Source organism: Sesamum indicum, linkage group LG2 (assembly GCF_026168435.1).
Source record: "Sesamum indicum cultivar Baizhima isolate 11 linkage group LG2, ASM2616843v1, whole genome shotgun sequence".
Lineage (NCBI taxonomy): Eukaryota > Viridiplantae > Streptophyta > Magnoliopsida > Lamiales > Pedaliaceae > Sesamum > Sesamum indicum.
Window position 1 is genome coordinate 2,683,030 of NC_142658.1, and position 27,163 is coordinate 2,710,192.

At 59.0% G+C, this 27,163-nt stretch overlaps 50 non-coding genes across 50 annotated transcripts; all 50 read left to right on the forward strand.

Annotated features, from left to right (window-relative positions):
* The first annotated feature begins 2,180 nt into the window (after positions 1-2,180).
* Positions 2,181-2,299, forward strand: LOC148788937 (5S ribosomal RNA). The gene has a single exon (XR_016064223.1). It is a non-coding gene; the product is annotated as a 5S ribosomal RNA (ribosomal RNA).
* A 386-nt stretch (positions 2,300-2,685) lies between these two features.
* On the forward strand, positions 2,686-2,804 carry LOC148788938 (5S ribosomal RNA). Its single transcript, XR_016064234.1, has one exon. It is a non-coding gene; the product is annotated as a 5S ribosomal RNA (ribosomal RNA).
* A 386-nt stretch (positions 2,805-3,190) lies between these two features.
* Positions 3,191-3,309, forward strand: LOC148788939 (5S ribosomal RNA). The gene has a single exon (XR_016064245.1). It is a non-coding gene; the product is annotated as a 5S ribosomal RNA (ribosomal RNA).
* Positions 3,310-3,695: 386 nt separating this feature from the next.
* On the forward strand, positions 3,696-3,814 carry LOC148788940 (5S ribosomal RNA). Its single transcript, XR_016064256.1, has one exon. It is a non-coding gene; the product is annotated as a 5S ribosomal RNA (ribosomal RNA).
* A 386-nt stretch (positions 3,815-4,200) lies between these two features.
* Positions 4,201-4,319, forward strand: LOC148788941 (5S ribosomal RNA). The gene has a single exon (XR_016064268.1). It is a non-coding gene; the product is annotated as a 5S ribosomal RNA (ribosomal RNA).
* A 386-nt stretch (positions 4,320-4,705) lies between these two features.
* Positions 4,706-4,824, forward strand: LOC148788942 (5S ribosomal RNA). The gene has a single exon (XR_016064280.1). It is a non-coding gene; the product is annotated as a 5S ribosomal RNA (ribosomal RNA).
* Positions 4,825-5,210: 386 nt separating this feature from the next.
* On the forward strand, positions 5,211-5,329 carry LOC148788943 (5S ribosomal RNA). Its single transcript, XR_016064291.1, has one exon. It is a non-coding gene; the product is annotated as a 5S ribosomal RNA (ribosomal RNA).
* Positions 5,330-5,715: 386 nt separating this feature from the next.
* On the forward strand, positions 5,716-5,834 carry LOC148788944 (5S ribosomal RNA). Its single transcript, XR_016064303.1, has one exon. It is a non-coding gene; the product is annotated as a 5S ribosomal RNA (ribosomal RNA).
* A 386-nt stretch (positions 5,835-6,220) lies between these two features.
* LOC148788945 (5S ribosomal RNA) lies at positions 6,221-6,339 on the forward strand. The gene has a single exon (XR_016064313.1). It is a non-coding gene; the product is annotated as a 5S ribosomal RNA (ribosomal RNA).
* A 386-nt stretch (positions 6,340-6,725) lies between these two features.
* LOC148788946 (5S ribosomal RNA) lies at positions 6,726-6,844 on the forward strand. The gene has a single exon (XR_016064320.1). It is a non-coding gene; the product is annotated as a 5S ribosomal RNA (ribosomal RNA).
* A 386-nt stretch (positions 6,845-7,230) lies between these two features.
* On the forward strand, positions 7,231-7,349 carry LOC148788947 (5S ribosomal RNA). Its single transcript, XR_016064321.1, has one exon. It is a non-coding gene; the product is annotated as a 5S ribosomal RNA (ribosomal RNA).
* Positions 7,350-7,735: 386 nt separating this feature from the next.
* Positions 7,736-7,854, forward strand: LOC148788948 (5S ribosomal RNA). The gene has a single exon (XR_016064322.1). It is a non-coding gene; the product is annotated as a 5S ribosomal RNA (ribosomal RNA).
* Positions 7,855-8,240: 386 nt separating this feature from the next.
* On the forward strand, positions 8,241-8,359 carry LOC148788949 (5S ribosomal RNA). Its single transcript, XR_016064323.1, has one exon. It is a non-coding gene; the product is annotated as a 5S ribosomal RNA (ribosomal RNA).
* A 386-nt stretch (positions 8,360-8,745) lies between these two features.
* On the forward strand, positions 8,746-8,864 carry LOC148788950 (5S ribosomal RNA). Its single transcript, XR_016064324.1, has one exon. It is a non-coding gene; the product is annotated as a 5S ribosomal RNA (ribosomal RNA).
* Positions 8,865-9,250: 386 nt separating this feature from the next.
* LOC148788951 (5S ribosomal RNA) lies at positions 9,251-9,369 on the forward strand. Its single transcript, XR_016064325.1, has one exon. It is a non-coding gene; the product is annotated as a 5S ribosomal RNA (ribosomal RNA).
* Positions 9,370-9,755: 386 nt separating this feature from the next.
* Positions 9,756-9,874, forward strand: LOC148788952 (5S ribosomal RNA). Its single transcript, XR_016064327.1, has one exon. It is a non-coding gene; the product is annotated as a 5S ribosomal RNA (ribosomal RNA).
* Positions 9,875-10,260: 386 nt separating this feature from the next.
* On the forward strand, positions 10,261-10,379 carry LOC148788953 (5S ribosomal RNA). The gene has a single exon (XR_016064328.1). It is a non-coding gene; the product is annotated as a 5S ribosomal RNA (ribosomal RNA).
* A 386-nt stretch (positions 10,380-10,765) lies between these two features.
* Positions 10,766-10,884, forward strand: LOC148788954 (5S ribosomal RNA). Its single transcript, XR_016064329.1, has one exon. It is a non-coding gene; the product is annotated as a 5S ribosomal RNA (ribosomal RNA).
* A 386-nt stretch (positions 10,885-11,270) lies between these two features.
* On the forward strand, positions 11,271-11,389 carry LOC148788955 (5S ribosomal RNA). Its single transcript, XR_016064330.1, has one exon. It is a non-coding gene; the product is annotated as a 5S ribosomal RNA (ribosomal RNA).
* A 386-nt stretch (positions 11,390-11,775) lies between these two features.
* Positions 11,776-11,894, forward strand: LOC148788956 (5S ribosomal RNA). The gene has a single exon (XR_016064331.1). It is a non-coding gene; the product is annotated as a 5S ribosomal RNA (ribosomal RNA).
* A 386-nt stretch (positions 11,895-12,280) lies between these two features.
* On the forward strand, positions 12,281-12,399 carry LOC148788957 (5S ribosomal RNA). The gene has a single exon (XR_016064332.1). It is a non-coding gene; the product is annotated as a 5S ribosomal RNA (ribosomal RNA).
* A 386-nt stretch (positions 12,400-12,785) lies between these two features.
* LOC148788958 (5S ribosomal RNA) lies at positions 12,786-12,904 on the forward strand. Its single transcript, XR_016064333.1, has one exon. It is a non-coding gene; the product is annotated as a 5S ribosomal RNA (ribosomal RNA).
* Positions 12,905-13,290: 386 nt separating this feature from the next.
* On the forward strand, positions 13,291-13,409 carry LOC148788959 (5S ribosomal RNA). Its single transcript, XR_016064334.1, has one exon. It is a non-coding gene; the product is annotated as a 5S ribosomal RNA (ribosomal RNA).
* Positions 13,410-13,795: 386 nt separating this feature from the next.
* On the forward strand, positions 13,796-13,914 carry LOC148788960 (5S ribosomal RNA). Its single transcript, XR_016064335.1, has one exon. It is a non-coding gene; the product is annotated as a 5S ribosomal RNA (ribosomal RNA).
* Positions 13,915-14,300: 386 nt separating this feature from the next.
* LOC148788961 (5S ribosomal RNA) lies at positions 14,301-14,419 on the forward strand. The gene has a single exon (XR_016064336.1). It is a non-coding gene; the product is annotated as a 5S ribosomal RNA (ribosomal RNA).
* Positions 14,420-14,805: 386 nt separating this feature from the next.
* On the forward strand, positions 14,806-14,924 carry LOC148788962 (5S ribosomal RNA). The gene has a single exon (XR_016064338.1). It is a non-coding gene; the product is annotated as a 5S ribosomal RNA (ribosomal RNA).
* Positions 14,925-15,310: 386 nt separating this feature from the next.
* LOC148788963 (5S ribosomal RNA) lies at positions 15,311-15,429 on the forward strand. The gene has a single exon (XR_016064339.1). It is a non-coding gene; the product is annotated as a 5S ribosomal RNA (ribosomal RNA).
* Positions 15,430-15,815: 386 nt separating this feature from the next.
* On the forward strand, positions 15,816-15,934 carry LOC148788964 (5S ribosomal RNA). Its single transcript, XR_016064340.1, has one exon. It is a non-coding gene; the product is annotated as a 5S ribosomal RNA (ribosomal RNA).
* Positions 15,935-16,320: 386 nt separating this feature from the next.
* On the forward strand, positions 16,321-16,439 carry LOC148788965 (5S ribosomal RNA). Its single transcript, XR_016064341.1, has one exon. It is a non-coding gene; the product is annotated as a 5S ribosomal RNA (ribosomal RNA).
* A 386-nt stretch (positions 16,440-16,825) lies between these two features.
* LOC148788966 (5S ribosomal RNA) lies at positions 16,826-16,944 on the forward strand. Its single transcript, XR_016064342.1, has one exon. It is a non-coding gene; the product is annotated as a 5S ribosomal RNA (ribosomal RNA).
* Positions 16,945-17,330: 386 nt separating this feature from the next.
* On the forward strand, positions 17,331-17,449 carry LOC148788967 (5S ribosomal RNA). Its single transcript, XR_016064343.1, has one exon. It is a non-coding gene; the product is annotated as a 5S ribosomal RNA (ribosomal RNA).
* A 386-nt stretch (positions 17,450-17,835) lies between these two features.
* LOC148788968 (5S ribosomal RNA) lies at positions 17,836-17,954 on the forward strand. The gene has a single exon (XR_016064344.1). It is a non-coding gene; the product is annotated as a 5S ribosomal RNA (ribosomal RNA).
* Positions 17,955-18,340: 386 nt separating this feature from the next.
* LOC148788969 (5S ribosomal RNA) lies at positions 18,341-18,459 on the forward strand. The gene has a single exon (XR_016064345.1). It is a non-coding gene; the product is annotated as a 5S ribosomal RNA (ribosomal RNA).
* Positions 18,460-18,845: 386 nt separating this feature from the next.
* On the forward strand, positions 18,846-18,964 carry LOC148788970 (5S ribosomal RNA). The gene has a single exon (XR_016064346.1). It is a non-coding gene; the product is annotated as a 5S ribosomal RNA (ribosomal RNA).
* A 386-nt stretch (positions 18,965-19,350) lies between these two features.
* Positions 19,351-19,469, forward strand: LOC148788971 (5S ribosomal RNA). The gene has a single exon (XR_016064347.1). It is a non-coding gene; the product is annotated as a 5S ribosomal RNA (ribosomal RNA).
* Positions 19,470-19,855: 386 nt separating this feature from the next.
* Positions 19,856-19,974, forward strand: LOC148788972 (5S ribosomal RNA). The gene has a single exon (XR_016064349.1). It is a non-coding gene; the product is annotated as a 5S ribosomal RNA (ribosomal RNA).
* Positions 19,975-20,360: 386 nt separating this feature from the next.
* On the forward strand, positions 20,361-20,479 carry LOC148788973 (5S ribosomal RNA). The gene has a single exon (XR_016064350.1). It is a non-coding gene; the product is annotated as a 5S ribosomal RNA (ribosomal RNA).
* A 386-nt stretch (positions 20,480-20,865) lies between these two features.
* Positions 20,866-20,984, forward strand: LOC148788974 (5S ribosomal RNA). The gene has a single exon (XR_016064351.1). It is a non-coding gene; the product is annotated as a 5S ribosomal RNA (ribosomal RNA).
* A 386-nt stretch (positions 20,985-21,370) lies between these two features.
* LOC148788975 (5S ribosomal RNA) lies at positions 21,371-21,489 on the forward strand. Its single transcript, XR_016064352.1, has one exon. It is a non-coding gene; the product is annotated as a 5S ribosomal RNA (ribosomal RNA).
* Positions 21,490-21,875: 386 nt separating this feature from the next.
* On the forward strand, positions 21,876-21,994 carry LOC148788976 (5S ribosomal RNA). Its single transcript, XR_016064353.1, has one exon. It is a non-coding gene; the product is annotated as a 5S ribosomal RNA (ribosomal RNA).
* Positions 21,995-22,380: 386 nt separating this feature from the next.
* LOC148788977 (5S ribosomal RNA) lies at positions 22,381-22,499 on the forward strand. The gene has a single exon (XR_016064165.1). It is a non-coding gene; the product is annotated as a 5S ribosomal RNA (ribosomal RNA).
* A 386-nt stretch (positions 22,500-22,885) lies between these two features.
* On the forward strand, positions 22,886-23,004 carry LOC148788978 (5S ribosomal RNA). Its single transcript, XR_016064166.1, has one exon. It is a non-coding gene; the product is annotated as a 5S ribosomal RNA (ribosomal RNA).
* Positions 23,005-23,390: 386 nt separating this feature from the next.
* On the forward strand, positions 23,391-23,509 carry LOC148788979 (5S ribosomal RNA). Its single transcript, XR_016064167.1, has one exon. It is a non-coding gene; the product is annotated as a 5S ribosomal RNA (ribosomal RNA).
* A 386-nt stretch (positions 23,510-23,895) lies between these two features.
* Positions 23,896-24,014, forward strand: LOC148788980 (5S ribosomal RNA). The gene has a single exon (XR_016064168.1). It is a non-coding gene; the product is annotated as a 5S ribosomal RNA (ribosomal RNA).
* Positions 24,015-24,400: 386 nt separating this feature from the next.
* On the forward strand, positions 24,401-24,519 carry LOC148788981 (5S ribosomal RNA). The gene has a single exon (XR_016064169.1). It is a non-coding gene; the product is annotated as a 5S ribosomal RNA (ribosomal RNA).
* Positions 24,520-24,905: 386 nt separating this feature from the next.
* Positions 24,906-25,024, forward strand: LOC148788982 (5S ribosomal RNA). The gene has a single exon (XR_016064170.1). It is a non-coding gene; the product is annotated as a 5S ribosomal RNA (ribosomal RNA).
* Positions 25,025-25,410: 386 nt separating this feature from the next.
* LOC148788983 (5S ribosomal RNA) lies at positions 25,411-25,529 on the forward strand. Its single transcript, XR_016064171.1, has one exon. It is a non-coding gene; the product is annotated as a 5S ribosomal RNA (ribosomal RNA).
* A 386-nt stretch (positions 25,530-25,915) lies between these two features.
* Positions 25,916-26,034, forward strand: LOC148788984 (5S ribosomal RNA). Its single transcript, XR_016064172.1, has one exon. It is a non-coding gene; the product is annotated as a 5S ribosomal RNA (ribosomal RNA).
* Positions 26,035-26,420: 386 nt separating this feature from the next.
* Positions 26,421-26,539, forward strand: LOC148788985 (5S ribosomal RNA). The gene has a single exon (XR_016064173.1). It is a non-coding gene; the product is annotated as a 5S ribosomal RNA (ribosomal RNA).
* A 386-nt stretch (positions 26,540-26,925) lies between these two features.
* Positions 26,926-27,044, forward strand: LOC148788986 (5S ribosomal RNA). The gene has a single exon (XR_016064174.1). It is a non-coding gene; the product is annotated as a 5S ribosomal RNA (ribosomal RNA).
* The last annotated feature ends 119 nt before the right edge of the window (positions 27,045-27,163 follow it).

A 27,163-nucleotide genomic window follows, 5' to 3' on the forward strand; every position in this document is an offset into this window, starting at 1 on the left:
CGACCATGTGATTGCTAGCTGGCTTTCCTGCTTTGTTAATTGTTAGCCTTTGTCATTTTCTGCCGACAGTCTTATCCGTGATCTTTTTGTAAATTTTTTTCTTTTTCCCTTGTCCTGGTTTGGTTTTGGTTTATTTTGTGTGACCTGAATTTTTGTCCTGAACAGGGGCTTCTCTTGTGTTTCACAAGGGCATAAATGGTTATTTCATTGCCCAACATGTAACATGTTGCACATATTCATTCTTGTAGCTTCAGTCGCTGGTAGTTTATTTTTTTTCAAATTAACATCCTCTTTTTCTCAAATAAGCTCTCTGCGAACTCTGTGCTTTTTCCTGTCATGAAATTTAATAGGAACGATCCATTCACTTTGTTGGAGAAGATTTTGGATGGATACTTGACTTTGTCCATCTTAGTGAGATAGGCACATAATCCCCAAGCTCTTCTGGTAGAAATATCGTCTTTACTAATAGCCGATACCAGGGAGCTTCTCCTGAGACAGTTTTGATTTAATTGAAATCCACCATGTTTGTCCTCTGCGACTTCATAAAATGAAATGATGGGTAAGACCCTTTTCTTGCAGTTTTTGGAGCAACTGATATGAATTTGTTTCCAGAACATCGCCTCTATTTAAGTGGGGGTTATTTTGCCACGAACGAAAGACCGCCCCACTAATCCACTCCGAAAGTTTTGAAATTTTCGAAAAACTTGGTGACGCAGTATGAACTGAAGCAAGGCTAAATCATACCATTCTCTAACATCCTCTGGTTTGGACCCTTCTAACATCCAGACCCTATTATATTTTTCGGATGTTTCGATAATGGTCTTGTCTGGATTCACTCCTTTGTGGAAAATTAGTTTTTTCCACATGCACTGGTAGTCCTGCCAAGCAGAAGAATCAATTCGTTAGTATTAACCTTAGAAGTGTCTATCATTGGCTTAAGGCTAATCTCTCCCTCTTTAACCCCAGAGGTACTGGGTTGACTTGAATCATCAGGAGTTTGCACTTTATGTGACTTAATTTTTGCCATTTCATCAAAGTCCGGTGATGGCTTTGTACAATAGGTACTTGAATCCGATGCTACATGTCTAGAGCCATGTACTCTAAATGCATGTCTAGGGTCATGCTCCCTCAACTCGTGAGTTTTCTCCGAAGGTGATGCTGTCCGAATTGGTTCTCGTAAATCGTTCCATAGTGCGGTGGATGCTAATAAAGAACTCCTTATGGCGACCTGGACTATGTTTATATCAATTCTTTGAATTTGCCCGGCAACTTGGGCATTTACCGCTAGATGTCCGAACTTCTTGTCAAGCTCCTCGAGGTTTTCCCAGAGGTGCCTGAGTCTCAGCATGATGAAGTTTGCTCTAGATGCCTCCATCTCTCGTCAGGAAATCTGCAAGAACATTTTCATGAGATTTTATAAGAAAAATATTATAACAATAACATTGGCATTCAGCTTGCCATCTGATAATAACTCTTGAGGAGTAAAAACTATTAATAACTCTTTCTCCTTTCCTTTGTAGCTTGTAATCCTATCTTTTGAAAATGACATCCTGCTACTAAACTCAGTTCTAGAGCTACGTATACAATTTAAAATTGTGTGATCTTTTATAACAATATTGACACCACCTATTCTCGATACACTCTACTGTCATAACATTAGCAAATTCCTTGAATATTATAGGAATCTCAATATACTCTTTCTAAGAAACAAATCTGTTTTGAAAAGTTAAGCGTGCTTGGGCGAGAGTAGTACTAGGATGGGTGACCCCCTGGGAAGTCCTCGTGTTGCACCCCTTTTTGCGAGCCGCTCCTCCCGGTTGTCAAGTCTTTCTTCTTCTTGTTTTTTTCTTTCCCCTTCGCGCACTCCGCTCTCCCAAAACGGCCCGAGGGACCCCATGTCCGACTCCGGACGAATGGGGCCCACGGGCCCACCGAACGCGACGGCCGATGGAAAACGGCCCCGGAATGCGCCCGAAATGGCTGATTTTGGGGGACGAGATGGGGCACAACGGGGCGGAGCCCAGTTGTCCACGTCGTGGAGCTCGGAGAGAGCTTCGCGTGCATATGCTGCTCGCCGCGTAACTCCACCCGTGCGCAAAGTTAGGCCGTCCGTAAGTTTCGACGCCCCTCCGGGCTCCCCCCCGCTGCCTGATAAAACATTAAAGCGCCCAAATCTCAGCGGGTGCGATCATACCAGCACTAATGCACCGGATCCCATCAGAACTCCGAAGTTAAGCGTGCTTGGGCGAGAGTAGTACTAGGATGGGTGACCCCCTGGGAAGTCCTCGTGTTGCACCCCTTTTTGCGAGCCGCTCCTCCCGGTTGTCAAGTCTTTCTTCTTCTTGTTTTTTTCTTTCCCCTTCGCGCACTCCGCTCTCCCAAAACGGCCCGAGGGACCCCATGTCCGACTCCGGACGAATGGGGCCCACGGGCCCACCGAACGCGACGGCCGATGGAAAACGGCCCCGGAATGCGCCCGAAATGGCTGATTTTGGGGGACGAGATGGGGCACAACGGGGCGGAGCCCAATTGTCCACGTCGTGGAGCTCGGAGAGAGCTTCGCGTGCATATGCTGCTCGCCGCGTAACTCCACCCGTGCGCAAAGTTAGGCCGTCCGTAAGTTTCGACGCCCCTCCGGGCTCCCCCCCGCTGCCTGATAAAACATTAAAGCGCCCAAATCTCAGCGGGTGCGATCATACCAGCACTAATGCACCGGATCCCATCAGAACTCCGAAGTTAAGCGTGCTTGGGCGAGAGTAGTACTAGGATGGGTGACCCCCTGGGAAGTCCTCGTGTTGCACCCCTTTTTGCGAGCCGCTCCTCCCGGTTGTCAAGTCTTTCTTCTTCTTGTTTTTTTCTTTCCCCTTCGCGCACTCCGCTCTCCCAAAACGGCCCGAGGGACCCCATGTCCGACTCCGGACGAATGGGGCCCACGGGCCCACCGAACGCGACGGCCGATGGAAAACGGCCCCGGAATGCGCCCGAAATGGCTGATTTTGGGGGACGAGATGGGGCACAACGGGGCGGAGCCCAGTTGTCCACGTCGTGGAGCTCGGAGAGAGCTTCGCGTGCATATGCTGCTCGCCGCGTAACTCCACCCGTGCGCAAAGTTAGGCCGTCCGTAAGTTTCGACGCCCCTCCGGGCTCCCCCCCGCTGCCTGATAAAACATTAAAGCGCCCAAATCTCAGCGGGTGCGATCATACCAGCACTAATGCACCGGATCCCATCAGAACTCCGAAGTTAAGCGTGCTTGGGCGAGAGTAGTACTAGGATGGGTGACCCCCTGGGAAGTCCTCGTGTTGCACCCCTTTTTGCGAGCCGCTCCTCCCGGTTGTCAAGTCTTTCTTCTTCTTGTTTTTTTCTTTCCCCTTCGCGCACTCCGCTCTCCCAAAACGGCCCGAGGGACCCCATGTCCGACTCCGGACGAATGGGGCCCACGGGCCCACCGAACGCGACGGCCGATGGAAAACGGCCCCGGAATGCGCCCGAAATGGCTGATTTTGGGGGACGAGATGGGGCACAACGGGGCGGAGCCCAGTTGTCCACGTCGTGGAGCTCGGAGAGAGCTTCGCGTGCATATGCTGCTCGCCGCGTAACTCCACCCGTGCGCAAAGTTAGGCCGTCCGTAAGTTTCGACGCCCCTCCGGGCTCCCCCCCGCTGCCTGATAAAACATTAAAGCGCCCAAATCTCAGCGGGTGCGATCATACCAGCACTAATGCACCGGATCCCATCAGAACTCCGAAGTTAAGCGTGCTTGGGCGAGAGTAGTACTAGGATGGGTGACCCCCTGGGAAGTCCTCGTGTTGCACCCCTTTTTGCGAGCCGCTCCTCCCGGTTGTCAAGTCTTTCTTCTTCTTGTTTTTTTCTTTCCCCTTCGCGCACTCCGCTCTCCCAAAACGGCCCGAGGGACCCCATGTCCGACTCCGGACGAATGGGGCCCACGGGCCCACCGAACGCGACGGCCGATGGAAAACGGCCCCGGAATGCGCCCGAAATGGCTGATTTTGGGGGACGAGATGGGGCACAACGGGGCGGAGCCCAGTTGTCCACGTCGTGGAGCTCGGAGAGAGCTTCGCGTGCATATGCTGCTCGCCGCGTAACTCCACCCGTGCGCAAAGTTAGGCCGTCCGTAAGTTTCGACGCCCCTCCGGGCTCCCCCCCGCTGCCTGATAAAACATTAAAGCGCCCAAATCTCAGCGGGTGCGATCATACCAGCACTAATGCACCGGATCCCATCAGAACTCCGAAGTTAAGCGTGCTTGGGCGAGAGTAGTACTAGGATGGGTGACCCCCTGGGAAGTCCTCGTGTTGCACCCCTTTTTGCGAGCCGCTCCTCCCGGTTGTCAAGTCTTTCTTCTTCTTGTTTTTTTCTTTCCCCTTCGCGCACTCCGCTCTCCCAAAACGGCCCGAGGGACCCCATGTCCGACTCCGGACGAATGGGGCCCACGGGCCCACCGAACGCGACGGCCGATGGAAAACGGCCCCGGAATGCGCCCGAAATGGCTGATTTTGGGGGACGAGATGGGGCACAACGGGGCGGAGCCCAATTGTCCACGTCGTGGAGCTCGGAGAGAGCTTCGCGTGCATATGCTGCTCGCCGCGTAACTCCACCCGTGCGCAAAGTTAGGCCGTCCGTAAGTTTCGACGCCCCTCCGGGCTCCCCCCCGCTGCCTGATAAAACATTAAAGCGCCCAAATCTCAGCGGGTGCGATCATACCAGCACTAATGCACCGGATCCCATCAGAACTCCGAAGTTAAGCGTGCTTGGGCGAGAGTAGTACTAGGATGGGTGACCCCCTGGGAAGTCCTCGTGTTGCACCCCTTTTTGCGAGCCGCTCCTCCCGGTTGTCAAGTCTTTCTTCTTCTTGTTTTTTTCTTTCCCCTTCGCGCACTCCGCTCTCCCAAAACGGCCCGAGGGACCCCATGTCCGACTCCGGACGAATGGGGCCCACGGGCCCACCGAACGCGACGGCCGATGGAAAACGGCCCCGGAATGCGCCCGAAATGGCTGATTTTGGGGGACGAGATGGGGCACAACGGGGCGGAGCCCAGTTGTCCACGTCGTGGAGCTCGGAGAGAGCTTTGCGTGCATATGCTGCTCGCCGCGTAACTCCACCCGTGCGCAAAGTTAGGCCGTCCGTAAGTTTCGACGCCCCTCCGGGCTCCCCCCCGCTGCCTGATAAAACATTAAAGCGCCCAAATCTCAGCGGGTGCGATCATACCAGCACTAATGCACCGGATCCCATCAGAACTCCGAAGTTAAGCGTGCTTGGGCGAGAGTAGTACTAGGATGGGTGACCCCCTGGGAAGTCCTCGTGTTGCACCCCTTTTTGCGAGCCGCTCCTCCCGGTTGTCAAGTCTTTCTTCTTCTTGTTTTTTTCTTTCCCCTTCGCGCACTCCGCTCTCCCAAAACGGCCCGAGGGACCCCATGTCCGACTCCGGACGAATGGGGCCCACGGGCCCACCGAACGCGACGGCCGATGGAAAACGGCCCCGGAATGCGCCCGAAATGGCTGATTTTGGGGGACGAGATGGGGCACAACGGGGCGGAGCCCAGTTGTCCACGTCGTGGAGCTCGGAGAGAGCTTCGCGTGCATATGCTGCTCGCCGCGTAACTCCACCCGTGCGCAAAGTTAGGCCGTCCGTAAGTTTCGACGCCCCTCCGGGCTCCCCCCCGCTGCCTGATAAAACATTAAAGCGCCCAAATCTCAGCGGGTGCGATCATACCAGCACTAATGCACCGGATCCCATCAGAACTCCGAAGTTAAGCGTGCTTGGGCGAGAGTAGTACTAGGATGGGTGACCCCCTGGGAAGTCCTCGTGTTGCACCCCTTTTTGCGAGCCGCTCCTCCCGGTTGTCAAGTCTTTCTTCTTCTTGTTTTTTTCTTTCCCCTTCGCGCACTCCGCTCTCCCAAAACGGCCCGAGGGACCCCATGTCCGACTCCGGACGAATGGGGCCCACGGGCCCACCGAACGCGACGGCCGATGGAAAACGGCCCCGGAATGCGCCCGAAATGGCTGATTTTGGGGGACGAGATGGGGCACAACGGGGCGGAGCCCAGTTGTCCACGTCGTGGAGCTCGGAGAGAGCTTCGCGTGCATATGCTGCTCGCCGCGTAACTCCACCCGTGCGCAAAGTTAGGCCGTCCGTAAGTTTCGACGCCCCTCCGGGCTCCCCCCCGCTGCCTGATAAAACATTAAAGCGCCCAAATCTCAGCGGGTGCGATCATACCAGCACTAATGCACCGGATCCCATCAGAACTCCGAAGTTAAGCGTGCTTGGGCGAGAGTAGTACTAGGATGGGTGACCCCCTGGGAAGTCCTCGTGTTGCACCCCTTTTTGCGAGCCGCTCCTCCCGGTTGTCAAGTCTTTCTTCTTCTTGTTTTTTTCTTTCCCCTTCGCGCACTCCGCTCTCCCAAAACGGCCCGAGGGACCCCATGTCCGACTCCGGACGAATGGGGCCCACGGGCCCACCGAACGCGACGGCCGATGGAAAACGGCCCCGGAATGCGCCCGAAATGGCTGATTTTGGGGGACGAGATGGGGCACAACGGGGCGGAGCCCAGTTGTCCACGTCGTGGAGCTCGGAGAGAGCTTCGCGTGCATATGCTGCTCGCCGCGTAACTCCACCCGTGCGCAAAGTTAGGCCGTCCGTAAGTTTCGACGCCCCTCCGGGCTCCCCCCCGCTGCCTGATAAAACATTAAAGCGCCCAAATCTCAGCGGGTGCGATCATACCAGCACTAATGCACCGGATCCCATCAGAACTCCGAAGTTAAGCGTGCTTGGGCGAGAGTAGTACTAGGATGGGTGACCCCCTGGGAAGTCCTCGTGTTGCACCCCTTTTTGCGAGCCGCTCCTCCCGGTTGTCAAGTCTTTCTTCTTCTTGTTTTTTTCTTTCCCCTTCGCGCACTCCGCTCTCCCAAAACGGCCCGAGGGACCCCATGTCCGACTCCGGACGAATGGGGCCCACGGGCCCACCGAACGCGACGGCCGATGGAAAACGGCCCCGGAATGCGCCCGAAATGGCTGATTTTGGGGGACGAGATGGGGCACAACGGGGCGGAGCCCAGTTGTCCACGTCGTGGAGCTCGGAGAGAGCTTCGCGTGCATATGCTGCTCGCCGCGTAACTCCACCCGTGCGCAAAGTTAGGCCGTCCGTAAGTTTCGACGCCCCTCCGGGCTCCCCCCCGCTGCCTGATAAAACATTAAAGCGCCCAAATCTCAGCGGGTGCGATCATACCAGCACTAATGCACCGGATCCCATCAGAACTCCGAAGTTAAGCGTGCTTGGGCGAGAGTAGTACTAGGATGGGTGACCCCCTGGGAAGTCCTCGTGTTGCACCCCTTTTTGCGAGCCGCTCCTCCCGGTTGTCAAGTCTTTCTTCTTCTTGTTTTTTTCTTTCCCCTTCGCGCACTCCGCTCTCCCAAAACGGCCCGAGGGACCCCATGTCCGACTCCGGACGAATGGGGCCCACGGGCCCACCGAACGCGACGGCCGATGGAAAACGGCCCCGGAATGCGCCCGAAATGGCTGATTTTGGGGGACGAGATGGGGCACAACGGGGCGGAGCCCAATTGTCCACGTCGTGGAGCTCGGAGAGAGCTTCGCGTGCATATGCTGCTCGCCGCGTAACTCCACCCGTGCGCAAAGTTAGGCCGTCCGTAAGTTTCGACGCCCCTCCGGGCTCCCCCCCGCTGCCTGATAAAACATTAAAGCGCCCAAATCTCAGCGGGTGCGATCATACCAGCACTAATGCACCGGATCCCATCAGAACTCCGAAGTTAAGCGTGCTTGGGCGAGAGTAGTACTAGGATGGGTGACCCCCTGGGAAGTCCTCGTGTTGCACCCCTTTTTGCGAGCCGCTCCTCCCGGTTGTCAAGTCTTTCTTCTTCTTGTTTTTTTCTTTCCCCTTCGCGCACTCCGCTCTCCCAAAACGGCCCGAGGGACCCCATGTCCGACTCCGGACGAATGGGGCCCACGGGCCCACCGAACGCGACGGCCGATGGAAAACGGCCCCGGAATGCGCCCGAAATGGCTGATTTTGGGGGACGAGATGGGGCACAACGGGGCGGAGCCCAGTTGTCCACGTCGTGGAGCTCGGAGAGAGCTTCGCGTGCATATGCTGCTCGCCGCGTAACTCCACCCGTGCGCAAAGTTAGGCCGTCCGTAAGTTTCGACGCCCCTCCGGGCTCCCCCCCGCTGCCTGATAAAACATTAAAGCGCCCAAATCTCAGCGGGTGCGATCATACCAGCACTAATGCACCGGATCCCATCAGAACTCCGAAGTTAAGCGTGCTTGGGCGAGAGTAGTACTAGGATGGGTGACCCCCTGGGAAGTCCTCGTGTTGCACCCCTTTTTGCGAGCCGCTCCTCCCGGTTGTCAAGTCTTTCTTCTTCTTGTTTTTTTCTTTCCCCTTCGCGCACTCCGCTCTCCCAAAACGGCCCGAGGGACCCCATGTCCGACTCCGGACGAATGGGGCCCACGGGCCCACCGAACGCGACGGCCGATGGAAAACGGCCCCGGAATGCGCCCGAAATGGCTGATTTTGGGGGACGAGATGGGGCACAACGGGGCGGAGCCCAATTGTCCACGTCGTGGAGCTCGGAGAGAGCTTCGCGTGCATATGCTGCTCGCCGCGTAACTCCACCCGTGCGCAAAGTTAGGCCGTCCGTAAGTTTCGACGCCCCTCCGGGCTCCCCCCCGCTGCCTGATAAAACATTAAAGCGCCCAAATCTCAGCGGGTGCGATCATACCAGCACTAATGCACCGGATCCCATCAGAACTCCGAAGTTAAGCGTGCTTGGGCGAGAGTAGTACTAGGATGGGTGACCCCCTGGGAAGTCCTCGTGTTGCACCCCTTTTTGCGAGCCGCTCCTCCCGGTTGTCAAGTCTTTCTTCTTCTTGTTTTTTTCTTTCCCCTTCGCGCACTCCGCTCTCCCAAAACGGCCCGAGGGACCCCATGTCCGACTCCGGACGAATGGGGCCCACGGGCCCACCGAACGCGACGGCCGATGGAAAACGGCCCCGGAATGCGCCCGAAATGGCTGATTTTGGGGGACGAGATGGGGCACAACGGGGCGGAGCCCAATTGTCCACGTCGTGGAGCTCGGAGAGAGCTTCGCGTGCATATGCTGCTCGCCGCGTAACTCCACCCGTGCGCAAAGTTAGGCCGTCCGTAAGTTTCGACGCCCCTCCGGGCTCCCCCCCGCTGCCTGATAAAACATTAAAGCGCCCAAATCTCAGCGGGTGCGATCATACCAGCACTAATGCACCGGATCCCATCAGAACTCCGAAGTTAAGCGTGCTTGGGCGAGAGTAGTACTAGGATGGGTGACCCCCTGGGAAGTCCTCGTGTTGCACCCCTTTTTGCGAGCCGCTCCTCCCGGTTGTCAAGTCTTTCTTCTTCTTGTTTTTTTCTTTCCCCTTCGCGCACTCCGCTCTCCCAAAACGGCCCGAGGGACCCCATGTCCGACTCCGGACGAATGGGGCCCACGGGCCCACCGAACGCGACGGCCGATGGAAAACGGCCCCGGAATGCGCCCGAAATGGCTGATTTTGGGGGACGAGATGGGGCACAACGGGGCGGAGCCCAATTGTCCACGTCGTGGAGCTCGGAGAGAGCTTCGCGTGCATATGCTGCTCGCCGCGTAACTCCACCCGTGCGCAAAGTTAGGCCGTCCGTAAGTTTCGACGCCCCTCCGGGCTCCCCCCCGCTGCCTGATAAAACATTAAAGCGCCCAAATCTCAGCGGGTGCGATCATACCAGCACTAATGCACCGGATCCCATCAGAACTCCGAAGTTAAGCGTGCTTGGGCGAGAGTAGTACTAGGATGGGTGACCCCCTGGGAAGTCCTCGTGTTGCACCCCTTTTTGCGAGCCGCTCCTCCCGGTTGTCAAGTCTTTCTTCTTCTTGTTTTTTTCTTTCCCCTTCGCGCACTCCGCTCTCCCAAAACGGCCCGAGGGACCCCATGTCCGACTCCGGACGAATGGGGCCCACGGGCCCACCGAACGCGACGGCCGATGGAAAACGGCCCCGGAATGCGCCCGAAATGGCTGATTTTGGGGGACGAGATGGGGCACAACGGGGCGGAGCCCAGTTGTCCACGTCGTGGAGCTCGGAGAGAGCTTCGCGTGCATATGCTGCTCGCCGCGTAACTCCACCCGTGCGCAAAGTTAGGCCGTCCGTAAGTTTCGACGCCCCTCCGGGCTCCCCCCCGCTGCCTGATAAAACATTAAAGCGCCCAAATCTCAGCGGGTGCGATCATACCAGCACTAATGCACCGGATCCCATCAGAACTCCGAAGTTAAGCGTGCTTGGGCGAGAGTAGTACTAGGATGGGTGACCCCCTGGGAAGTCCTCGTGTTGCACCCCTTTTTGCGAGCCGCTCCTCCCGGTTGTCAAGTCTTTCTTCTTCTTGTTTTTTTCTTTCCCCTTCGCGCACTCCGCTCTCCCAAAACGGCCCGAGGGACCCCATGTCCGACTCCGGACGAATGGGGCCCACGGGCCCACCGAACGCGACGGCCGATGGAAAACGGCCCCGGAATGCGCCCGAAATGGCTGATTTTGGGGGACGAGATGGGGCACAACGGGGCGGAGCCCAGTTGTCCACGTCGTGGAGCTCGGAGAGAGCTTCGCGTGCATATGCTGCTCGCCGCGTAACTCCACCCGTGCGCAAAGTTAGGCCGTCCGTAAGTTTCGACGCCCCTCCGGGCTCCCCCCCGCTGCCTGATAAAACATTAAAGCGCCCAAATCTCAGCGGGTGCGATCATACCAGCACTAATGCACCGGATCCCATCAGAACTCCGAAGTTAAGCGTGCTTGGGCGAGAGTAGTACTAGGATGGGTGACCCCCTGGGAAGTCCTCGTGTTGCACCCCTTTTTGCGAGCCGCTCCTCCCGGTTGTCAAGTCTTTCTTCTTCTTGTTTTTTTCTTTCCCCTTCGCGCACTCCGCTCTCCCAAAACGGCCCGAGGGACCCCATGTCCGACTCCGGACGAATGGGGCCCACGGGCCCACCGAACGCGACGGCCGATGGAAAACGGCCCCGGAATGCGCCCGAAATGGCTGATTTTGGGGGACGAGATGGGGCACAACGGGGCGGAGCCCAGTTGTCCACGTCGTGGAGCTCGGAGAGAGCTTCGCGTGCATATGCTGCTCGCCGCGTAACTCCACCCGTGCGCAAAGTTAGGCCGTCCGTAAGTTTCGACGCCCCTCCGGGCTCCCCCCCGCTGCCTGATAAAACATTAAAGCGCCCAAATCTCAGCGGGTGCGATCATACCAGCACTAATGCACCGGATCCCATCAGAACTCCGAAGTTAAGCGTGCTTGGGCGAGAGTAGTACTAGGATGGGTGACCCCCTGGGAAGTCCTCGTGTTGCACCCCTTTTTGCGAGCCGCTCCTCCCGGTTGTCAAGTCTTTCTTCTTCTTGTTTTTTTCTTTCCCCTTCGCGCACTCCGCTCTCCCAAAACGGCCCGAGGGACCCCATGTCCGACTCCGGACGAATGGGGCCCACGGGCCCACCGAACGCGACGGCCGATGGAAAACGGCCCCGGAATGCGCCCGAAATGGCTGATTTTGGGGGACGAGATGGGGCACAACGGGGCGGAGCCCAGTTGTCCACGTCGTGGAGCTCGGAGAGAGCTTCGCGTGCATATGCTGCTCGCCGCGTAACTCCACCCGTGCGCAAAGTTAGGCCGTCCGTAAGTTTCGACGCCCCTCCGGGCTCCCCCCCGCTGCCTGATAAAACATTAAAGCGCCCAAATCTCAGCGGGTGCGATCATACCAGCACTAATGCACCGGATCCCATCAGAACTCCGAAGTTAAGCGTGCTTGGGCGAGAGTAGTACTAGGATGGGTGACCCCCTGGGAAGTCCTCGTGTTGCACCCCTTTTTGCGAGCCGCTCCTCCCGGTTGTCAAGTCTTTCTTCTTCTTGTTTTTTTCTTTCCCCTTCGCGCACTCCGCTCTCCCAAAACGGCCCGAGGGACCCCATGTCCGACTCCGGACGAATGGGGCCCACGGGCCCACCGAACGCGACGGCCGATGGAAAACGGCCCCGGAATGCGCCCGAAATGGCTGATTTTGGGGGACGAGATGGGGCACAACGGGGCGGAGCCCAGTTGTCCACGTCGTGGAGCTCGGAGAGAGCTTCGCGTGCATATGCTGCTCGCCGCGTAACTCCACCCGTGCGCAAAGTTAGGCCGTCCGTAAGTTTCGACGCCCCTCCGGGCTCCCCCCCGCTGCCTGATAAAACATTAAAGCGCCCAAATCTCAGCGGGTGCGATCATACCAGCACTAATGCACCGGATCCCATCAGAACTCCGAAGTTAAGCGTGCTTGGGCGAGAGTAGTACTAGGATGGGTGACCCCCTGGGAAGTCCTCGTGTTGCACCCCTTTTTGCGAGCCGCTCCTCCCGGTTGTCAAGTCTTTCTTCTTCTTGTTTTTTTCTTTCCCCTTCGCGCACTCCGCTCTCCCAAAACGGCCCGAGGGACCCCATGTCCGACTCCGGACGAATGGGGCCCACGGGCCCACCGAACGCGACGGCCGATGGAAAACGGCCCCGGAATGCGCCCGAAATGGCTGATTTTGGGGGACGAGATGGGGCACAACGGGGCGGAGCCCAGTTGTCCACGTCGTGGAGCTCGGAGAGAGCTTCGCGTGCATATGCTGCTCGCCGCGTAACTCCACCCGTGCGCAAAGTTAGGCCGTCCGTAAGTTTCGACGCCCCTCCGGGCTCCCCCCCGCTGCCTGATAAAACATTAAAGCGCCCAAATCTCAGCGGGTGCGATCATACCAGCACTAATGCACCGGATCCCATCAGAACTCCGAAGTTAAGCGTGCTTGGGCGAGAGTAGTACTAGGATGGGTGACCCCCTGGGAAGTCCTCGTGTTGCACCCCTTTTTGCGAGCCGCTCCTCCCGGTTGTCAAGTCTTTCTTCTTCTTGTTTTTTTCTTTCCCCTTCGCGCACTCCGCTCTCCCAAAACGGCCCGAGGGACCCCATGTCCGACTCCGGACGAATGGGGCCCACGGGCCCACCGAACGCGACGGCCGATGGAAAACGGCCCCGGAATGCGCCCGAAATGGCTGATTTTGGGGGACGAGATGGGGCACAACGGGGCGGAGCCCAGTTGTCCACGTCGTGGAGCTCGGAGAGAGCTTCGCGTGCATATGCTGCTCGCCGCGTAACTCCACCCGTGCGCAAAGTTAGGCCGTCCGTAAGTTTCGACGCCCCTCCGGGCTCCCCCCCGCTGCCTGATAAAACATTAAAGCGCCCAAATCTCAGCGGGTGCGATCATACCAGCACTAATGCACCGGATCCCATCAGAACTCCGAAGTTAAGCGTGCTTGGGCGAGAGTAGTACTAGGATGGGTGACCCCCTGGGAAGTCCTCGTGTTGCACCCCTTTTTGCGAGCCGCTCCTCCCGGTTGTCAAGTCTTTCTTCTTCTTGTTTTTTTCTTTCCCCTTCGCGCACTCCGCTCTCCCAAAACGGCCCGAGGGACCCCATGTCCGACTCCGGACGAATGGGGCCCACGGGCCCACCGAACGCGACGGCCGATGGAAAACGGCCCCGGAATGCGCCCGAAATGGCTGATTTTGGGGGACGAGATGGGGCACAACGGGGCGGAGCCCAGTTGTCCACGTCGTGGAGCTCGGAGAGAGCTTCGCGTGCATATGCTGCTCGCCGCGTAACTCCACCCGTGCGCAAAGTTAGGCCGTCCGTAAGTTTCGACGCCCCTCCGGGCTCCCCCCCGCTGCCTGATAAAACATTAAAGCGCCCAAATCTCAGCGGGTGCGATCATACCAGCACTAATGCACCGGATCCCATCAGAACTCCGAAGTTAAGCGTGCTTGGGCGAGAGTAGTACTAGGATGGGTGACCCCCTGGGAAGTCCTCGTGTTGCACCCCTTTTTGCGAGCCGCTCCTCCCGGTTGTCAAGTCTTTCTTCTTCTTGTTTTTTTCTTTCCCCTTCGCGCAGTCCGCTCTCCCAAAACGGCCCGAGGGACCCCATGTCCGACTCCGGACGAATGGGGCCCACGGGCCCACCGAACGCGACGGCCGATGGAAAACGGCCCCGGAATGCGCCCGAAATGGCTGATTTTGGGGGACGAGATGGGGCACAACGGGGCGGAGCCCAGTTGTCCACGTCGTGGAGCTCGGAGAGAGCTTCGCGTGCATATGCTGCTCGCCGCGTAACTCCACCCGTGCGCAAAGTTAGGCCGTCCGTAAGTTTCGACGCCCCTCCGGGCTCCCCCCCGCTGCCTGATAAAACATTAAAGCGCCCAAATCTCAGCGGGTGCGATCATACCAGCACTAATGCACCGGATCCCATCAGAACTCCGAAGTTAAGCGTGCTTGGGCGAGAGTAGTACTAGGATGGGTGACCCCCTGGGAAGTCCTCGTGTTGCACCCCTTTTTGCGAGCCGCTCCTCCCGGTTGTCAAGTCTTTCTTCTTCTTGTTTTTTTCTTTCCCCTTCGCGCACTCCGCTCTCCCAAAACGGCCCGAGGGACCCCATGTCCGACTCCGGACGAATGGGGCCCACGGGCCCACCGAACGCGACGGCCGATGGAAAACGGCCCCGGAATGCGCCCGAAATGGCTGATTTTGGGGGACGAGATGGGGCACAACGGGGCGGAGCCCAGTTGTCCACGTCGTGGAGCTCGGAGAGAGCTTCGCGTGCATATGCTGCTCGCCGCGTAACTCCACCCGTGCGCAAAGTTAGGCCGTCCGTAAGTTTCGACGCCCCTCCGGGCTCCCCCCCGCTGCCTGATAAAACATTAAAGCGCCCAAATCTCAGCGGGTGCGATCATACCAGCACTAATGCACCGGATCCCATCAGAACTCCGAAGTTAAGCGTGCTTGGGCGAGAGTAGTACTAGGATGGGTGACCCCCTGGGAAGTCCTCGTGTTGCACCCCTTTTTGCGAGCCGCTCCTCCCGGTTGTCAAGTCTTTCTTCTTCTTGTTTTTTTCTTTCCCCTTCGCGCAGTCCGCTCTCCCAAAACGGCCCGAGGGACCCCATGTCCGACTCCGGACGAATGGGGCCCACGGGCCCACCGAACGCGACGGCCGATGGAAAACGGCCCCGGAATGCGCCCGAAATGGCTGATTTTGGGGGACGAGATGGGGCACAACGGGGCGGAGCCCAGTTGTCCACGTCGTGGAGCTCGGAGAGAGCTTCGCGTGCATATGCTGCTCGCCGCGTAACTCCACCCGTGCGCAAAGTTAGGCCGTCCGTAAGTTTCGACGCCCCTCCGGGCTCCCCCCCGCTGCCTGATAAAACATTAAAGCGCCCAAATCTCAGCGGGTGCGATCATACCAGCACTAATGCACCGGATCCCATCAGAACTCCGAAGTTAAGCGTGCTTGGGCGAGAGTAGTACTAGGATGGGTGACCCCCTGGGAAGTCCTCGTGTTGCACCCCTTTTTGCGAGCCGCTCCTCCCGGTTGTCAAGTCTTTCTTCTTCTTGTTTTTTTCTTTCCCCTTCGCGCACTCCGCTCTCCCAAAACGGCCCGAGGGACCCCATGTCCGACTCCGGACGAATGGGGCCCACGGGCCCACCGAACGCGACGGCCGATGGAAAACGGCCCCGGAATGCGCCCGAAATGGCTGATTTTGGGGGACGAGATGGGGCACAACGGGGCGGAGCCCAGTTGTCCACGTCGTGGAGCTCGGAGAGAGCTTCGCGTGCATATGCTGCTCGCCGCGTAACTCCACCCGTGCGCAAAGTTAGGCCGTCCGTAAGTTTCGACGCCCCTCCGGGCTCCCCCCCGCTGCCTGATAAAACATTAAAGCGCCCAAATCTCAGCGGGTGCGATCATACCAGCACTAATGCACCGGATCCCATCAGAACTCCGAAGTTAAGCGTGCTTGGGCGAGAGTAGTACTAGGATGGGTGACCCCCTGGGAAGTCCTCGTGTTGCACCCCTTTTTGCGAGCCGCTCCTCCCGGTTGTCAAGTCTTTCTTCTTCTTGTTTTTTTCTTTCCCCTTCGCGCACTCCGCTCTCCCAAAACGGCCCGAGGGACCCCATGTCCGACTCCGGACGAATGGGGCCCACGGGCCCACCGAACGCGACGGCCGATGGAAAACGGCCCCGGAATGCGCCCGAAATGGCTGATTTTGGGGGACGAGATGGGGCACAACGGGGCGGAGCCCAGTTGTCCACGTCGTGGAGCTCGGAGAGAGCTTCGCGTGCATATGCTGCTCGCCGCGTAACTCCACCCGTGCGCAAAGTTAGGCCGTCCGTAAGTTTCGACGCCCCTCCGGGCTCCCCCCCGCTGCCTGATAAAACATTAAAGCGCCCAAATCTCAGCGGGTGCGATCATACCAGCACTAATGCACCGGATCCCATCAGAACTCCGAAGTTAAGCGTGCTTGGGCGAGAGTAGTACTAGGATGGGTGACCCCCTGGGAAGTCCTCGTGTTGCACCCCTTTTTGCGAGCCGCTCCTCCCGGTTGTCAAGTCTTTCTTCTTCTTGTTTTTTTCTTTCCCCTTCGCGCACTCCGCTCTCCCAAAACGGCCCGAGGGACCCCATGTCCGACTCCGGACGAATGGGGCCCACGGGCCCACCGAACGCGACGGCCGATGGAAAACGGCCCCGGAATGCGCCCGAAATGGCTGATTTTGGGGGACGAGATGGGGCACAACGGGGCGGAGCCCAGTTGTCCACGTCGTGGAGCTCGGAGAGAGCTTCGCGTGCATATGCTGCTCGCCGCGTAACTCCACCCGTGCGCAAAGTTAGGCCGTCCGTAAGTTTCGACGCCCCTCCGGGCTCCCCCCCGCTGCCTGATAAAACATTAAAGCGCCCAAATCTCAGCGGGTGCGATCATACCAGCACTAATGCACCGGATCCCATCAGAACTCCGAAGTTAAGCGTGCTTGGGCGAGAGTAGTACTAGGATGGGTGACCCCCTGGGAAGTCCTCGTGTTGCACCCCTTTTTGCGAGCCGCTCCTCCCGGTTGTCAAGTCTTTCTTCTTCTTGTTTTTTTCTTTCCCCTTCGCGCACTCCGCTCTCCCAAAACGGCCCGAGGGACCCCATGTCCGACTCCGGACGAATGGGGCCCACGGGCCCACCGAACGCGACGGCCGATGGAAAACGGCCCCGGAATGCGCCCGAAATGGCTGATTTTGGGGGACGAGATGGGGCACAACGGGGCGGAGCCCAGTTGTCCACGTCGTGGAGCTCGGAGAGAGCTTCGCGTGCATATGCTGCTCGCCGCGTAACTCCACCCGTGCGCAAAGTTAGGCCGTCCGTAAGTTTCGACGCCCCTCCGGGCTCCCCCCCGCTGCCTGATAAAACATTAAAGCGCCCAAATCTCAGCGGGTGCGATCATACCAGCACTAATGCACCGGATCCCATCAGAACTCCGAAGTTAAGCGTGCTTGGGCGAGAGTAGTACTAGGATGGGTGACCCCCTGGGAAGTCCTCGTGTTGCACCCCTTTTTGCGAGCCGCTCCTCCCGGTTGTCAAGTCTTTCTTCTTCTTGTTTTTTTCTTTCCCCTTCGCGCACTCCGCTCTCCCAAAACGGCCCGAGGGACCCCATGTCCGACTCCGGACGAATGGGGCCCACGGGCCCACCGAACGCGACGGCCGATGGAAAACGGCCCCGGAATGCGCCCGAAATGGCTGATTTTGGGGGACGAGATGGGGCACAACGGGGCGGAGCCCAGTTGTCCACGTCGTGGAGCTCGGAGAGAGCTTCGCGTGCATATGCTGCTCGCCGCGTAACTCCACCCGTGCGCAAAGTTAGGCCGTCCGTAAGTTTCGACGCCCCTCCGGGCTCCCCCCCGCTGCCTGATAAAACATTAAAGCGCCCAAATCTCAGCGGGTGCGATCATACCAGCACTAATGCACCGGATCCCATCAGAACTCCGAAGTTAAGCGTGCTTGGGCGAGAGTAGTACTAGGATGGGTGACCCCCTGGGAAGTCCTCGTGTTGCACCCCTTTTTGCGAGCCGCTCCTCCCGGTTGTCAAGTCTTTCTTCTTCTTGTTTTTTTCTTTCCCCTTCGCGCACTCCGCTCTCCCAAAACGGCCCGAGGGACCCCATGTCCGACTCCGGACGAATGGGGCCCACGGGCCCACCGAACGCGACGGCCGATGGAAAACGGCCCCGGAATGCGCCCGAAATGGCTGATTTTGGGGGACGAGATGGGGCACAACGGGGCGGAGCCCAGTTGTCCACGTCGTGGAGCTCGGAGAGAGCTTCGCGTGCATATGCTGCTCGCCGCGTAACTCCACCCGTGCGCAAAGTTAGGCCGTCCGTAAGTTTCGACGCCCCTCCGGGCTCCCCCCCGCTGCCTGATAAAACATTAAAGCGCCCAAATCTCAGCGGGTGCGATCATACCAGCACTAATGCACCGGATCCCATCAGAACTCCGAAGTTAAGCGTGCTTGGGCGAGAGTAGTACTAGGATGGGTGACCCCCTGGGAAGTCCTCGTGTTGCACCCCTTTTTGCGAGCCGCTCCTCCCGGTTGTCAAGTCTTTCTTCTTCTTGTTTTTTTCTTTCCCCTTCGCGCACTCCGCTCTCCCAAAACGGCCCGAGGGACCCCATGTCCGACTCCGGACGAATGGGGCCCACGGGCCCACCGAACGCGACGGCCGATGGAAAACGGCCCCGGAATGCGCCCGAAATGGCTGATTTTGGGGGACGAGATGGGGCACAACGGGGCGGAGCCCAGTTGTCCACGTCGTGGAGCTCGGAGAGAGCTTCGCGTGCATATGCTGCTCGCCGCGTAACTCCACCCGTGCGCAAAGTTAGGCCGTCCGTAAGTTTCGACGCCCCTCCGGGCTCCCCCCCGCTGCCTGATAAAACATTAAAGCGCCCAAATCTCAGCGGGTGCGATCATACCAGCACTAATGCACCGGATCCCATCAGAACTCCGAAGTTAAGCGTGCTTGGGCGAGAGTAGTACTAGGATGGGTGACCCCCTGGGAAGTCCTCGTGTTGCACCCCTTTTTGCGAGCCGCTCCTCCCGGTTGTCAAGTCTTTCTTCTTCTTGTTTTTTTCTTTCCCCTTCGCGCAGTCCGCTCTCCCAAAACGGCCCGAGGGACCCCATGTCCGACTCCGGACGAATGGGGCCCACGGGCCCACCGAACGCGACGGCCGATGGAAAACGGCCCCGGAATGCGCCCGAAATGGCTGATTTTGGGGGACGAGATGGGGCACAACGGGGCGGAGCCCAGTTGTCCACGTCGTGGAGCTCGGAGAGAGCTTCGCGTGCATATGCTGCTCGCCGCGTAACTCCACCCGTGCGCAAAGTTAGGCCGTCCGTAAGTTTCGACGCCCCTCCGGGCTCCCCCCCGCTGCCTGATAAAACATTAAAGCGCCCAAATCTCAGCGGGTGCGATCATACCAGCACTAATGCACCGGATCCCATCAGAACTCCGAAGTTAAGCGTGCTTGGGCGAGAGTAGTACTAGGATGGGTGACCCCCTGGGAAGTCCTCGTGTTGCACCCCTTTTTGCGAGCCGCTCCTCCCGGTTGTCAAGTCTTTCTTCTTCTTGTTTTTTTCTTTCCCCTTCGCGCACTCCGCTCTCCCAAAACGGCCCGAGGGACCCCATGTCCGACTCCGGACGAATGGGGCCCACGGGCCCACCGAACGCGACGGCCGATGGAAAACGGCCCCGGAATGCGCCCGAAATGGCTGATTTTGGGGGACGAGATGGGGCACAACGGGGCGGAGCCCAGTTGTCCACGTCGTGGAGCTCGGAGAGAGCTTCGCGTGCATATGCTGCTCGCCGCGTAACTCCACCCGTGCGCAAAGTTAGGCCGTCCGTAAGTTTCGACGCCCCTCCGGGCTCCCCCCCGCTGCCTGATAAAACATTAAAGCGCCCAAATCTCAGCGGGTGCGATCATACCAGCACTAATGCACCGGATCCCATCAGAACTCCGAAGTTAAGCGTGCTTGGGCGAGAGTAGTACTAGGATGGGTGACCCCCTGGGAAGTCCTCGTGTTGCACCCCTTTTTGCGAGCCGCTCCTCCCGGTTGTCAAGTCTTTCTTCTTCTTGTTTTTTTCTTTCCCCTTCGCGCACTCCGCTCTCCCAAAACGGCCCGAGGGACCCCATGTCCGACTCCGGACGAATGGGGCCCACGGGCCCACCGAACGCGACGGCCGATGGAAAACGGCCCCGGAATGCGCCCGAAATGGCTGATTTTGGGGGACGAGATGGGGCACAACGGGGCGGAGCCCAGTTGTCCACGTCGTGGAGCTCGGAGAGAGCTTCGCGTGCATATGCTGCTCGCCGCGTAACTCCACCCGTGCGCAAAGTTAGGCCGTCCGTAAGTTTCGACGCCCCTCCGGGCTCCCCCCCGCTGCCTGATAAAACATTAAAGCGCCCAAATCTCAGCGGGTGCGATCATACCAGCACTAATGCACCGGATCCCATCAGAACTCCGAAGTTAAGCGTGCTTGGGCGAGAGTAGTACTAGGATGGGTGACCCCCTGGGAAGTCCTCGTGTTGCACCCCTTTTTGCGAGCCGCTCCTCCCGGTTGTCAAGTCTTTCTTCTTCTTGTTTTTTTCTTTCCCCTTCGCGCACTCCGCTCTCCCAAAACGGCCCGAGGGACCCCATGTCCGACTCCGGACGAATGGGGCCCACGGGCCCACCGAACGCGACGGCCGATGGAAAACGGCCCCGGAATGCGCCCGAAATGGCTGATTTTGGGGGACGAGATGGGGCACAACGGGGCGGAGCCCAGTTGTCCACGTCGTGGAGCTCGGAGAGAGCTTCGCGTGCATATGCTGCTCGCCGCGTAACTCCACCCGTGCGCAAAGTTAGGCCGTCCGTAAGTTTCGACGCCCCTCCGGGCTCCCCCCCGCTGCCTGATAAAACATTAAAGCGCCCAAATCTCAGCGGGTGCGATCATACCAGCACTAATGCACCGGATCCCATCAGAACTCCGAAGTTAAGCGTGCTTGGGCGAGAGTAGTACTAGGATGGGTGACCCCCTGGGAAGTCCTCGTGTTGCACCCCTTTTTGCGAGCCGCTCCTCCCGGTTGTCAAGTCTTTCTTCTTCTTGTTTTTTTCTTTCCCCTTCGCGCACTCCGCTCTCCCAAAACGGCCCGAGGGACCCCATGTCCGACTCCGGACGAATGGGGCCCACGGGCCCACCGAACGCGACGGCCGATGGAAAACGGCCCCGGAATGCGCCCGAAATGGCTGATTTTGGGGGACGAGATGGGGCACAACGGGGCGGAGCCCAGTTGTCCACGTCGTGGAGCTCGGAGAGAGCTTCGCGTGCATATGCTGCTCGCCGCGTAACTCCACCCGTGCGCAAAGTTAGGCCGTCCGTAAGTTTCGACGCCCCTCCGGGCTCCCCCCCGCTGCCTGATAAAACATTAAAGCGCCCAAATCTCAGCGGGTGCGATCATACCAGCACTAATGCACCGGATCCCATCAGAACTCCGAAGTTAAGCGTGCTTGGGCGAGAGTAGTACTAGGATGGGTGACCCCCTGGGAAGTCCTCGTGTTGCACCCCTTTTTGCGAGCCGCTCCTCCCGGTTGTCAAGTCTTTCTTCTTCTTGTTTTTTTCTTTCCCCTTCGCGCACTCCGCTCTCCCAAAACGGCCCGAGGGACCCCATGTCCGACTCCGGACGAATGGGGCCCACGGGCCCACCGAACGCGACGGCCGATGGAAAACGGCCCCGGAATGCGCCCGAAATGGCTGATTTTGGGGGACGAGATGGGGCACAACGGGGCGGAGCCCAGTTGTCCACGTCGTGGAGCTCGGAGAGAGCTTCGCGTGCATATGCTGCTCGCCGCGTAACTCCACCCGTGCGCAAAGTTAGGCCGTCCGTAAGTTTCGACGCCCCTCCGGGCTCCCCCCCGCTGCCTGATAAAACATTAAAGCGCCCAAATCTCAGCGGGTGCGATCATACCAGCACTAATGCACCGGATCCCATCAGAACTCCGAAGTTAAGCGTGCTTGGGCGAGAGTAGTACTAGGATGGGTGACCCCCTGGGAAGTCCTCGTGTTGCACCCCTTTTTGCGAGCCGCTCCTCCCGGTTGTCAAGTCTTTCTTCTTCTTGTTTTTTTCTTTCCCCTTCGCGCACTCCGCTCTCCCAAAACGGCCCGAGGGACCCCATGTCCGACTCCGGACGAATGGGGCCCACGGGCCCACCGAACGCGACGGCCGATGGAAAACGGCCCCGGAATGCGCCCGAAATGGCTGATTTTGGGGGACGAGATGGGGCACAACGGGGCGGAGCCCAGTTGTCCACGTCGTGGAGCTCGGAGAGAGCTTCGCGTGCATATGCTGCTCGCCGCGTAACTCCACCCGTGCGCAAAGTTAGGCCGTCCGTAAGTTTCGACGCCCCTCCGGGCTCCCCCCCGCTGCCTGATAAAACATTAAAGCGCCCAAATCTCAGCGGGTGCGATCATACCAGCACTAATGCACCGGATCCCATCAGAACTCCGAAGTTAAGCGTGCTTGGGCGAGAGTAGTACTAGGATGGGTGACCCCCTGGGAAGTCCTCGTGTTGCACCCCTTTTTGCGAGCCGCTCCTCCCGGTTGTCAAGTCTTTCTTCTTCTTGTTTTTTTCTTTCCCCTTCGCGCACTCCGCTCTCCCAAAACGGCCCGAGGGACCCCATGTCCGACTCCGGACGAATGGGGCCCACGGGCCCACCGAACGCGACGGCCGATGGAAAACGGCCCCGGAATGCGCCCGAAATGGCTGATTTTGGGGGACGAGATGGGGCACAACGGGGCGGAGCCCAGTTGTCCACGTCGTGGAGCTCGGAGAGAGCTTCGCGTGCATATGCTGCTCGCCGCGTAACTCCACCCGTGCGCAAAGTTAGGCCGTCCGTAAGTTTCGACGCCCCTCCGGGCTCCCCCCCGCTGCCTGATAAAACATTAAAGCGCCCAAATCTCAGCGGGTGCGATCATACCAGCACTAATGCACCGGATCCCATCAGAACTCCGAAGTTAAGCGTGCTTGGGCGAGAGTAGTACTAGGATGGGTGACCCCCTGGGAAGTCCTCGTGTTGCACCCCTTTTTGCGAGCCGCTCCTCCCGGTTGTCAAGTCTTTCTTCTTCTTGTTTTTTTCTTTCCCCTTCGCGCACTCCGCTCTCCCAAAACGGCCCGAGGGACCCCATGTCCGACTCCGGACGAATGGGGCCCACGGGCCCACCGAACGCGACGGCCGATGGAAAACGGCCCCGGAATGCGCCCGAAATGGCTGATTTTGGGGGACGAGATGGGGCACAACGGGGCGGAGCCCAGTTGTCCACGTCGTGGAGCTCGGAGAGAGCTTCGCGTGCATATGCTGCTCGCCGCGTAACTCCACCCGTGCGCAAAGTTAGGCCGTCCGTAAGTTTCGACGCCCCTCCGGGCTCCCCCCCGCTGCCTGATAAAACATTAAAGCGCCCAAATCTCAGCGGGTGCGATCATACCAGCACTAATGCACCGGATCCCATCAGAACTCCGAAGTTAAGCGTGCTTGGGCGAGAGTAGTACTAGGATGGGTGACCCCCTGGGAAGTCCTCGTGTTGCACCCCTTTTTGCGAGCCGCTCCTCCCGGTTGTCAAGTCTTTCTTCTTCTTGTTTTTTTCTTTCCCCTTCGCGCACTCCGCTCTCCCAAAACGGCCCGAGGGACCCCATGTCCGACTCCGGACGAATGGGGCCCACGGGCCCACCGAACGCGACGGCCGATGGAAAACGGCCCCGGAATGCGCCCGAAATGGCTGATTTTGGGGGACGAGATGGGGCACAACGGGGCGGAGCCCAGTTGTCCACGTCGTGGAGCTCGGAGAGAGCTTCGCGTGCATATGCTGCTCGCCGCGTAACTCCACCCGTGCGCAAAGTTAGGCCGTCCGTAAGTTTCGACGCCCCTCCGGGCTCCCCCCCGCTGCCTGATAAAACATTAAAGCGCCCAAATCTCAGCGGGTGCGATCATACCAGCACTAATGCACCGGATCCCATCAGAACTCCGAAGTTAAGCGTGCTTGGGCGAGAGTAGTACTAGGATGGGTGACCCCCTGGGAAGTCCTCGTGTTGCACCCCTTTTTGCGAGCCGCTCCTCCCGGTTGTCAAGTCTTTCTTCTTCTTGTTTTTTTCTTTCCCCTTCGCGCACTCCGCTCTCCCAAAACGGCCCGAGGGACCCCATGTCCGACTCCGGACGAATGGGGCCCACGGGCCCACCGAACGCGACGGCCGATGGAAAACGGCCCCGGAATGCGCCCGAAATGGCTGATTTTGGGGGACGAGATGGGGCACAACGGGGCGGAGCCCAGTTGTCCACGTCGTGGAGCTCGGAGAGAGCTTCGCGTGCATATGCTGCTCGCCGCGTAACTCCACCCGTGCGCAAAGTTAGGCCGTCCGTAAGTTTCGACGCCCCTCCGGGCTCCCCCCCGCTGCCTGATAAAACATTAAAGCGCCCAAATCTCAGCGGGTGCGATCATACCAGCACTAATGCACCGGATCCCATCAGAACTCCGAAGTTAAGCGTGCTTGGGCGAGAGTAGTACTAGGATGGGTGACCCCCTGGGAAGTCCTCGTGTTGCACCCCTTTTTGCGAGCCGCTCCTCCCGGTTGTCAAGTCTTTCTTCTTCTTGTTTTTTTCTTTCCCCTTCGCGCACTCCGCTCTCCCAAAACGGCCCGAGGGACCCCATGTCCGACTCCGGACGAATGGGGCCCACGGGCCCACCGAACGCGACGGCCGATGGAAAACGGCCCCGGAATGCGCCCGAAATGGCTGATTTTGGGGGACGAGATGGGGCACAACGGGGCGGAGCCCAGTTGTCCACGTCGTGGAGCTCGGAGAGAGCTTCGCGTGCATATGCTGCTCGCCGCGTAACTCCACCCGTGCGCAAAGTTAGGCCGTCCGTAAGTTTCGACGCCCCTCCGGGCTCCCCCCCGCTGCCTGATAAAACATTAAAGCGCCCAAATCTCAGCGGGTGCGATCATACCAGCACTAATGCACCGGATCCCATCAGAACTCCGAAGTTAAGCGTGCTTGGGCGAGAGTAGTACTAGGATGGGTGACCCCCTGGGAAGTCCTCGTGTTGCACCCCTTTTTGCGAGCCGCTCCTCCCGGTTGTCAAGTCTTTCTTCTTCTTGTTTTTTTCTTTCCCCTTCGCGCAGTCCGCTCTCCCAAAACGGCCCGAGGGACCCCATGTCCGACTCCGGACGAATGGGGCCCACGGGCCCACCGAACGCGACGGCCGATGGAAAACGGCCCCGGAATGCGCCCGAAATGGCTGATTTTGGGGGACGAGATGGGGCACAACGGGGCGGAGCCCAGTTGTCCACGTCGTGGAGCTCGGAGAGAGCTTCGCGTGCATATGCTGCTCGCCGCGTAACTCCACCCGTGCGCAAAGTTAGGCCGTCCGTAAGTTTCGACGCCCCTCCGGGCTCCCCCCCGCTGCCTGATAAAACATTAAAGCGCCCAAATCTCAGCGGGTGCGATCATACCAGCACTAATGCACCGGATCCCATCAGAACTCCGAAGTTAAGCGTGCTTGGGCGAGAGTAGTACTAGGATGGGTGACCCCCTGGGAAGTCCTCGTGTTGCACCCCTTTTTGCGAGCCGCTCCTCCCGGTTGTCAAGTCTTTCTTCTTCTTGTTTTTTTCTTTCCCCTTCGCGCACTCCGCTCTCCCAAAACGGCCCGAGGGACCCCATGTCCGACTCCGGACGAATGGGGCCCACGGGCCCACCGAACGCGACGGCCGATGGAAAACGGCCCCGGAATGCGCCCGAAATGGCTGATTTTGGGGGACGAGATGGGGCACAACGGGGCGGAGCCCAGTTGTCCACGTCGTGGAGCTCGGAGAGAGCTTCGCGTGCATATGCTGCTCGCCGCGTAACTCCACCCGTGCGCAAAGTTAGGCCGTCCGTAAGTTTCGACGCCCCTCCGGGCTCCCCCCCGCTGCCTGATAAAACATTAAAGCGCCCAAATCTCAGCGGGTGCGATCATACCAGCACTAATGCACCGGATCCCATCAGAACTCCGAAGTTAAGCGTGCTTGGGCGAGAGTAGTACTAGGATGGGTGACCCCCTGGGAAGTCCTCGTGTTGCACCCCTTTTTGCGAGCCGCTCCTCCCGGTTGTCAAGTCTTTCTTCTTCTTGTTTTTTTCTTTCCCCTTCGCGCACTCCGCTCTCCCAAAACGGCCCGAGGGACCCCATGTCCGACTCCGGACGAATGGGGCCCACGGGCCCACCGAACGCGACGGCCGATGGAAAACGGCCCCGGAATGCGCCCGAAATGGCTGATTTTGGGGGACGAGATGGGGCACAACGGGGCGGAGCCCAGTTGTCCACGTCGTGGAGCTCGGAGAGAGCTTCGCGTGCATATGCTGCTCGCCGCGTAACTCCACCCGTGCGCAAAGTTAGGCCGTCCGTAAGTTTCGACGCCCCTCCGGGCTCCCCCCCGCTGCCTGATAAAACATTAAAGCGCCCAAATCTCAGCGGGTGCGATCATACCAGCACTAATGCACCGGATCCCATCAGAACTCCGAAGTTAAGCGTGCTTGGGCGAGAGTAGTACTAGGATGGGTGACCCCCTGGGAAGTCCTCGTGTTGCACCCCTTTTTGCGAGCCGCTCCTCCCGGTTGTCAAGTCTTTCTTCTTCTTGTTTTTTTCTTTCCCCTTCGCGCAGTCCGCTCTCCCAAAACGGCCCGAGGGACCCCATGTCCGACTCCGGACGAATGGGGCCCACGGGCCCACCGAACGCGACGGCCGATGGAAAACGGCCCCGGAATGCGCCCGAAATGGCTGATTTTGGGGGACGAGATGGGGCACAACGGGGCGGAGCCCAGTTGTCCACGTCGTGGAGCTCGGAGAGAGCTTCGCGTGCATATGCTGCTCGCCGCGTAACTCCACCCGTGCGCAAAGTTAGGCCGTCCGTAAGTTTCGACGCCCCTCCGGGCTCCCCCCCGCTGCCTGATAAAACATTAAAGCGCCCAAATCTCAGCGGGTGCGATCATACCAGCACTAATGCACCGGATCCCATCAGAACTCCGAAGTTAAGCGTGCTTGGGCGAGAGTAGTACTAGGATGGGTGACCCCCTGGGAAGTCCTCGTGTTGCACCCCTTTTTGCGAGCCGCTCCTCCCGGTTGTCAAGTCTTTCTTCTTCTTGTTTTTTTCTTTCCCCTTCGCGCACTCCGCTCTCCCAAAACGGCCCGAGGGACCCCATGTCCGACTCCGGACGA